Source organism: Etheostoma spectabile, chromosome 10, assembly GCF_008692095.1.
Source record: "Etheostoma spectabile isolate EspeVRDwgs_2016 chromosome 10, UIUC_Espe_1.0, whole genome shotgun sequence".
NCBI lineage: Eukaryota > Metazoa > Chordata > Actinopteri > Perciformes > Percidae > Etheostoma > Etheostoma spectabile.
In genome coordinates this window covers 9236578-9246312 of record NC_045742.1, presented here as the reverse complement: position 1 = coordinate 9246312, position 9735 = coordinate 9236578, and positions in this window count along the sequence as shown.

Sequence of the window (9735 nt, the reverse complement as noted above, 5' to 3'; positions counted from 1 at the left end):
CACTTGTCAGAAGAATAAAAAAACATGAATATTGTTTTACATATATGCTCACAGCACTTACTGAAGTCACTTCAGTGGGGCGGCTGTGGCTCAGTGGTAGAGCGGTTGCCTGCCAATCGGAAGGTTGGTGGTTCGATCCCCGCCCCTGCAGTCATTGTCGAAGTGTCCTTGGGCAAGACACTGAACCCCGAGTTGCCCCCGGTGCTGCGCATCGGAGTGTGAGTGTGTATGAATGTATATCTGATGAGCAGGTGGCACCTTGTACGGCAGCCCCGGCCACAGTGTATGAATGTGTGTGAATGGTGAATGTTTCCTGTAGATGTAAAAGCGCTTTGAGCAGTTGTTAAGACTGGAAAAGCGCTATATAAATACAGCACATTTACATTTACTTCTTATTCTAGTTTTGGTCCCTTTCTGATTGTTCTGTAGGAACATTTATTGTACAAAGATATTTAGAATTAGACATAGCTTATAGAGATTTGTGCATATGGTTGTAAAACATGTTCACATGTTGTGAATAAGGGTTTGAAATTGAGATTAGCTCTTAGGGTTTTAGATTGGCTCATCAGCAAACACGTCATAGAAACATAGGCTTTGTAGCCTAAAGCCACCTGCACATGATCTACAGTAACAGCTCTTTGCGTTGGCTCTGCCAGTGTTTTCCTGTGGGTAGAGCGGTGGAGACAACTAAAGGCGCTGACACACCAACCCGATAATCGGCCGTCGGACAGTCTGGTGAGGTCGGTGACTACAGTCTGTTCGGTGTGTTCCATGCCGTTGTCAGCCGGAGGAGCCGTCGGCCTTCATTTTGTCCAATTTGACTTGTTGATTCAGCAGGCAGGCAGTCGGACTCAATGACCAATCTGATTGGTGGAGTGCTAGCCCTTGACTAGCGAATCTGTGCACCAATGTTAAAACACTTACCGGAAACAACGAGTGGGATGAGCGTGACGAAAGTCTCTCAAAGTCTGATTAAAATCTTTCAAACTGACCTTTGACGTTCAAAAAAACACTGTATGGCCTATTTCTCACTTTAAATGTTTTCTGAAACACGTTTTGGTGAACTAGTTTCGTAAAATACGAGATTGTATTCCGAACGAGCCATCACTATGGTCGGCTTTGAAATTCGGGAGCAGCCAGACCCACATGACGCGTTCGTCATGTTTTCATTTTTTGAGCAACAATACAGATCCGCACTGCCTGCTGTTACGGAGACATATTATGTCTTGCGCACGCGCAGAACATACCCTCAAGTCGGCATCACTTTGGTGTGTTCTGAGGCACTTTTTGGACCAACGGGAGCCGAATGATCAGTCCGACTGCCTTTTCTGCCGATGGTCGGCCGTCGGTTTGGTGTGTCAGAGCTTTAAGGGGGAGTGCTACACTTGGCTTGGCGCACAGGCCCCCAGTTTTTGTTTGCGTCTGACACCTGAGTCTGAGATTGGAGGCTGTCCTAAAGTGAACGCCGTATTCCAGGAAGTGCACCGAGCTTTGAAGCAAATTGAACTTAGTGGTCAAACAGTGGCATCACAACTCCCGGCCTGTCAGGTTCAGCCCTCTAGCCCAAAAATACTTTTTCCACTCACTTACACAGTGAGAGAGACATATATAAATCAGTGGTTTACATTTTTTGTAGTGTTACAACCCCGCGAAATGATCAGAAATTGATCTATTCGGTCTGACAACACTGGGAAAAGTCTAGGAGAGCCACACAATTAAATCATATAATCCATTTCTAAATTAGTAAAGTGATACACTCTGCAGTGTCCTGAAAAATTAAAATAATAAAACAGGTACAACAAACTCCACTGTACACAATGCAAAGCAAAATGTAATTTTCTCTGATGAGTTCATTATTTCTTAGGGCTATTAGGCCACATGAAGCGTAGCCTCTTGTGTAGAGTTTAACAACAAGCAAATAAACTATGGGAATTTACTGAAACATGAAAAAAGTAGATTATGCTACATTGGAAGTATTTTTTCCTCGAGAAAATCAACATACAGCCTTGGTAACCATTTCTTAGAACTTATATTTACACAAAAACTGTGTAGTTAAATCAATTTTTTTGTTCGACTTAAACAGTAATCTAAGTTCCAGAAACATGCAGCTTCAGGACAGTGTCACCGTTTTTGTTTTGTATTTTATCTTAATTCACTTAAAAAACATTAAAGTCTAATGCAGTATCATTCTATTCTGTTCTGTAGATATGAATATATGCTGCCATTGTATCTGGGGATGCCATCAGACTGAACCATTGGCCTGTAAGAGATAGCCCTAAGAAGGTCTAACCCCACCCACCTGGGACGCACTGACCACAGGATTAAACAGGATTCATCACCATCCTGCATCATGAGAGATTTGTGTGTGTTTGTGGGTGTTCACTCTGACTTCTCTCTCTATGTGTGTGCGTTTGTGTTAACCTCCGTGCTCTGAACACTGATGCAATCAGCTACTCTCATCACTCAAACCAGCGGCCATGGAATGTCTGTCTGCACCATGGAGCTTTGTGTGTATGGTTGTATGTGTTTGTATACAGTTTGCTAATGCTTGCAGATCATTGTTTGTGAGTGTGTATGTAGCCTACATGAGTATGAGCATTAACATCTGTAAAACGCTGCCTAATTTGCAGTTTACATGCACAGCCTGAGCAGTGTGCAAATCAACTGTGAATTCATCTTCAAGAAATCTGAGAATTAACCCAAAGCCTGGACATGGAGACTCCTGTAGTGGTCAAATATTTGCCAATCCTTCCCTTAGTCCTCTGGTTATACAGTAAACGACAGTAAGACATGACGCCAGCTACCATTTACAGCAAACTGTGACGGATTAAGATGGTTGTGACCCCTGCAGGACACCGATGCTGTGCGAATCCATCTCGAGTCATTTTGATCTGCAGGATAAAAGACATCAGTGAGCTGTCTGTTCCAGTCTTCAGCTGAAGTGACTATTAATCAGTCAGACGTCTGTTGTCTTCATCCATTAGATTGCTTCAACCTCACATAATCTACCAAAGGAAAGAAAGACACTGATAGAGAGGATTTCAGCCAAAAGGAATCTGTCTTGAAATGATGATGAAAATGACATAATTTGTCATTTTTAATCAGTCAAAGATGGTGCTGGTTCAGGGAAAGGTTTGGAAACATTTATTATATGATTACTTACCAGAACAACATTCAGGACATTGAGATAATAATGGTAATGACATTTTGGAAAGCCCTAAAGCAGCTGTTCTCAAACTTTTTTTTCTGTTAAATGTTCCCTCACAGCTCCATCAGACAAACTCAAGTACCCCAATCCACAGCAATCCATTATGTTCCACATGTGTCCATTTGAATCTAAAACTTAAATAAAAGTGGATATTGTGACAATATATTTTTCTTCTTACAAAACATCCAAGATAGATCATGTATTTGTGAATGTTAAGGCTTGGTTTCTGTTGCCATTTGTATCAGACTGACAGCGATGTTTCAACCATTCAATCATTACTTTATCTAATATTAACTTCTCTGCTTGCTTCCTAAGAAGTTTCACATGCTCTAAGTTGCATCGACAGTGAGTATATTTGTGAGAGATGTGTATTGGCAGCCAGACTCAAAACAACTATTTGGATTGATTATAACCATCAGTGCTCCTGTTGGGGGCACAATGCTCTGAAAGGAGACATCTTTCTTTCTTTCGAACAGTGTTACTTATTGATGTAAAGTGTTGAATTGAATGATAATAACAATGATAACAATGACGTATACTGTAGGCAGTGATCTGCATTCTAGAATAGTCCAAATTAAAAAATGTAATTTCTTTTTCGTTATAATAAAACATGTTGTATGTACATTTTCACAAGTAGTAAATTCCAAAACAGCGGCACATTACGTATGAATTAACAACCCTTTCATCAGAATTAAACAAACGGTCATGGTAAAATAGGCTAAACTAAAACAAGACTTCTAAATCTCTAAATACAAATTCTTCTCTGTTCTCATTGAATATGGATGTCCTCTCTCTGAGGACACTGAGGCCTGGACCTCAGGAGGTCAACATGTTATTACTGCCGGTCCACTGTGTGACTGGACTCATCATTCATTCATTTGAGATAATCCTCACTTCTGAAGGTAGTTTGGGGGTTTAGATTAGGGTAGTGGGTGTTGAGAAGTGATAGTAGCAAACAAAAACTACTGTTTGGTAGCAAAGTATTAAAATAAATCATGGGGCTTTATCAATTGCTTCAAGTACCACAGCTTCAACCAGCTACATTGATACAATAAATTAAACCTTTGATTAACTGACTTTAAATAGGCACAAATCAAGCCTTAACAAAAACCACAGAAACATTTAAAATTATACGCTGTAAGTTTGTAATGGAAGGTTGTATTTAAAAGATTTTCAGAATTTCACTACATATATTTTGGCAAAAGCTTTAGGTCGATGCCAAATATCTATTTGCATTTGACTTATTTGTATGTTGTGTTGGGTTTCTTTCAGGTACCTTCTTTTCCCTCCAGCAGTCAAAAGACATAAAGACAGGGAGATGAAGACAACTTTGCATGCAGAAAGGTCAGCTGGCAGACACATCTGTATAGGCAGGTGTTTAAGGTAATTGCAGGAAATAATTATGCTCTCTCTGTGTTTAGGCAATGCAGACATGTAGGGACACTGCATAATACAGACAGGTGTGCAGATGCTGGGAAGTAATTGCTGGTAATAATGGGATGCTAAACAGCGACCATGTTTTGCCAGAAGGAAGGAATGAATAAAATAGTAAAACCAGATATTCCTGTATGGACAGTTTATCCTAATTGTTTCTGTGGACGTCAAAATGTGTGTAAGTCTGTGTGAGTTGCTGAACCTAGCCGACACACAGGAAAATGGACGGACGGACAGACAGACAGACAGGTGTGTACAGGCAGAGAGGCACACACGTGTGAGAGGATAATTCCTCTCAGGTGACTGAGGTGGGGTGGAGGGTAAGGTTAACTGCCCCGGGCAGGGATGTAATTGCTGTTTAAAATGTCATGTTCACATCATGCTGTTTTCACAAGTTTATAGCCATCAGGATAAGTGGTGGTTGGATGGTTTTGACTGGAGGTTGGACCTTTGCCTTTTTTCTTCCAGGGTGTAATTTTCCTTCCTCTTGTGTTCATTTCTGATGACCTTTTAAGACATCATAATTTTTGCAATGGAGATTTAAGATCTGTACAATATCAATTTTAAGTTTATTTAAGTGCTTTTATATGGGCAAGAAATGACAGAAACTACACTATTAAGACAAGTTCAGACAGAAGGAAATGTTCCCCTCACTTTACTCCTGCAAATTTAACCATTGGACTTCAGATTCCTAAAATGTTGAACCATTTTTAACTGGCACCATCGCATCTTCAGCTAAATTGCCCTGTCTAATTCATATGTTTGTGTTAATTTGCATGTTTGCACTGACATATGCAATTGTGCAATTGTGCAGCCTCTATAACTTACTTTGCATACAGTCTGAACACACCCTTACACTATTACATAACTAATGTTCTTTGTACCAATAGACATCTAAAATATTAGACTTTGATGTAATATTACATTTCTATTGAAAGTAATGTGGGAGTCAAAACTGATAATAGATCAGCACTTGTGTGAGACCTGCCATACAAAAACCTGGATTATGTATTTAACGACTTCTATAAAAACCTTAAAATAAAACTATTTTGTTGAAATACTGCTTAAACTGAAAGAGACTGTCCTTCCTAATATAGTCCTGAGTCTGAGTGAACATTGTAAACAGGCTACACTTGTGCTGGGACATGAAAAGAACAGAGAAGACAAACAAACCGTAGCTTGTTTGGATTTTCATGGCTTCTACTAAATAGTAAAATTCATACCTTTAACTAGGTCTCTAGACAGAAAATAGTTTTACAGAAAGGCAGAGAACATGCACGTGTGTATGTACAGATTTCTGCTCAAAATACCCTGTATCCAGTTCAATCAGCACATAAACGGACAAGCCATTAATGCTTAGCAGAGACTCTCACTGTCGATGTGTTTTGACAGATAGCTCTGTAGAAAAGTATGTGAGTGCACATAATGTCCACAGGGCTGGAGGTACATGAGAGCTTACAACAGAGAAACAACAGAAACCTAGCATAACAGAGTGGATGGAAGAAAATAATGGATTTAAAGAAAAACATAATAAAATAAATAAATAAATAAATAAATAAATAAAGACTTGACTGAATAAGAATCACTCATCAATCAATTAAAGGAACAGTTTGAGATTTTGGGAAATACATATATTCACTTTCTTGCAGAGAGTTAGGTGAGAAGATAAATTCTACTCTCATGTCTGTCAATTAAATATGAGGATACAACCAGCAGCCCGTTACCTAACAACTAGCCTGTCTCTGTTCAAATGTACCAACATCTTCCTACCAGCACCTCTAAAGCTCCCCAATAAACATGTTATATATTGTTTGTTCAATTCAAAGAACATCGTCTAAGCAAGGAAAGCAAAAACAAGTATTTCCAAAAAATTTTAAACTATTCCTTAAAGAATTAACTGCCTATACAGATGATGGCAAATCCTGTTATGCAACCCTTTAGATGTCAAAGACACCACACTCACATTTCTGTGTTAATGTGTATAAAGGTCCCTGATGACAGGGATGTTAGGTCAACAGGAAAAACAACCATACCATCATCAAATTCACCACGAAAGCAGCATATGCTCATTCCCAGGAGTTGTCCTATTTTGAGGTATTTCATGACATGGATCCTGGCTTATGTTAAGGTTATGCCATTTTTTTTTTTTTTTTTTTTACAACCTATTAGGACCATATTCTAAATTCTATAAACTGACTGCTAAGTCCACTCACATCTAGGTGACGCTGGACACAGCTGATGGGAACACAGACAACAATAGGGCAGTGGCAACAGGACTAAATAACATTTATATACACAGCTGCTTAGCATTGTTGATAAAATGGTGTGCAAAGGTCCTTTTTAAAAATTATCTTTGATCTAAATTTGTATAGCGAATTGCAAAACAACATGTAACGTGCTCCCAGTCACCATATTACAACCCATAACACAAATACAAATCTTAATTTTGCCATTCATAGATCCTTTATCAGTAACTTGAATTGCAATGTTGTTTCAATTTACTCATTGGGCCTGACATGTTAATATCTATATTTAATAACACCTTACATATCTGTCCAACTGAAGTCATTTTTAGATAACACAGAAGCTGTGGTGCAGGTTACTTGGAGCGGTTTAGCTGACGTTTATCACTAAGTTTAAAGACATATGCTGATTTCAGATTTTCTGTAAATTATGGACATGTACAGCTACGTCAATCTTATCAACAATTGCTGCCATTCATGTGACTACTTTCTGTGCAAATGGCTATAATCTTCTGGCTCTGGTACAGAACAAAAACGTAAAGTCTGTCCTTTGAGGTTGCGCAAGGGAAAAAGTCAGAAGGTCACATGGAGAGAGTAGATGTATGCAACACACACACACACACACACACACACACACACACGGAGGTGTGATCCTCAATGCAGTATTTCTTAAGAATCATTTCTGACAAGACTTGTAAAACTTCCAGAGGGACTTCTAACAAAAAAACAAAAAAAGTGTTACCTGATCATGGGATCTGATTTCAAGTACAGTATGTTAGACTGGTCAATAGAATTAGACTACAGCTAAATGTGAGACAGTTGCAAAAATAAAAAAATAAAATAATCCGCCCTGCCCCAAGGCTATTTCAGAAATTAGAAAAGTTTTTTACTTTGTAACAATCACAACTGCCTTACAGCTTAGGAAACCAAAGCTCTATTTGTGGTTTAGTAACAATGTTGTGGAGCGAGCACTGATAGTGGGAAGAGTTTTAGCGACTGCAGCTTTGGGGCATCCCAGACAAAAGTTGATAATCATGAGAGATATGTTGTCAAAATACAACATGAACTAATGCAGAACACACTAGTGACCTAGTGGAAAGCTAAAAACATAGTTACTTCAAAATCACTGTATAGAATCTGCCATTTTGCCTTCGTTTCGCTGGCCACTGGCCGATGTATTCAAATGTCAATGCTGTGGCCAAAGCTGGATACTATGCATACTATGGATCCATAGTTTTTCTACAGATGAATGACACATCAATACGTTGTATTTCTAATTACACCATAGTTCTATGATTCACCAGGAGTTCATTAGACCATTGGACATGTCTCAAAATGTATACCTTACAGTCTGACACAGCTTGCCAGTAATGACATGTGACATGCAATGAACTTGTGTTTTTTGTCACTCATCACTCAAAGTTCCTGTAATTCTACAAGGCCCATGGGTTCTGCCGTATACAGTTTATCATTGACTAACTACAAGTGTTCATTAACAACTGTCTCAGATACATACTGAGGATTTGGTGGCCCAACAAGATATCAAATGTAGACCTGTGGAGAGGCATTAACCAGAAGCAAAGCCACATGGAAATTAAATCCAGAAAGTCGGGATGGATCGGTCATAGACTTAGGAAAGATCCATGGAACATAGCAAGACAAGCTCTGGACTATAAACCCCAAGGCAAAAGGAAGCTACGGAGACCAAAATTCAACTGAAGGTGGTCCTTGCTTGATGAACTGACCAATATGGGGACCTCCTGGCAAGAAATAAAGACCTTAGTGCAGAGGAGAGTGAGGTGGAGATCCATGGTGGACGCCTTATGCTCCCAAGGGGGCCAAGAGGATTAAATTAAATGAACGGATTCTGCTGACAGAGGTCTTAACACTGATGTAACAGACGCTGGGATATACAGATTTTTAGTGCCAGGTATAGGTCAATCTCCAAAGATTGTGAATCCTACATTTCCCATAATGCAACTTGATAGTGCCTCTTGTTAGACCCTTCTTGCCTGGTAAATGCCCACATCTTTCAAACTCTATGTCCTAGTTTTATAAAGGCAGATTTTACATTTGTCTCCAAGTCCAAACTAAGACAGCTGCCATCATCAGGGTTTGTTTTCTCAGATTTGACAAAGCTCCTCTAGAGGCACATTATTTGCAGCTGTTTTCACAGGTGGAGCACTACTCCCCAAGACTACAACATTTATATATATTGGTATGTACAGTATGAATAAATGTATGTTCCCTTTTAAGTCCTTTAAGCTTAGTGCACCCAACCCTAATATTACAATATCATATAATTCAGAAAGTCTTATATGTACGCAAGCTCACGCATGCACACACGCATGCTGATATAGTAAAGGAATGTGATCAGAACACAGCCAAAGGTGGAAATATAAACTGTTTATGAGAAAGTACAGTCCATGAGAGCAGAGCGGTCATGATTTGCCCAGAGGTTTGAATTACATTCAGCTGCAAGCACAGCTGCAGCTAAAACCTGTTTTTGTTACCTTCTGCCTCAGATGAATAGAGAATATGTCATGGGAAGAACAGAAGGACTCAAACACACGGCTCACCAAAAATAAAAAGAGTTATTTTTTAACAAGGGAGAAGGGAAGTGGGGAGCCAGAAGATGTGGTGAACCTGAAGGCGGGCGGTTTCCATGGACGTGGGTAGCTTAGGCAGAGAGATGAAGAGGACGCATTTGGAGAACCGATCAACCAAGGTGAGTATGACGGTGTTGCTTTGGGAGTTGGGCAGACCAGTAACAAAGTCCAAGCTGATGTGGAAGGGGGGCGGAGCCAACCAATGGGTGGCTGATGGGAAGGCTTGGCGCGGGCGCACACC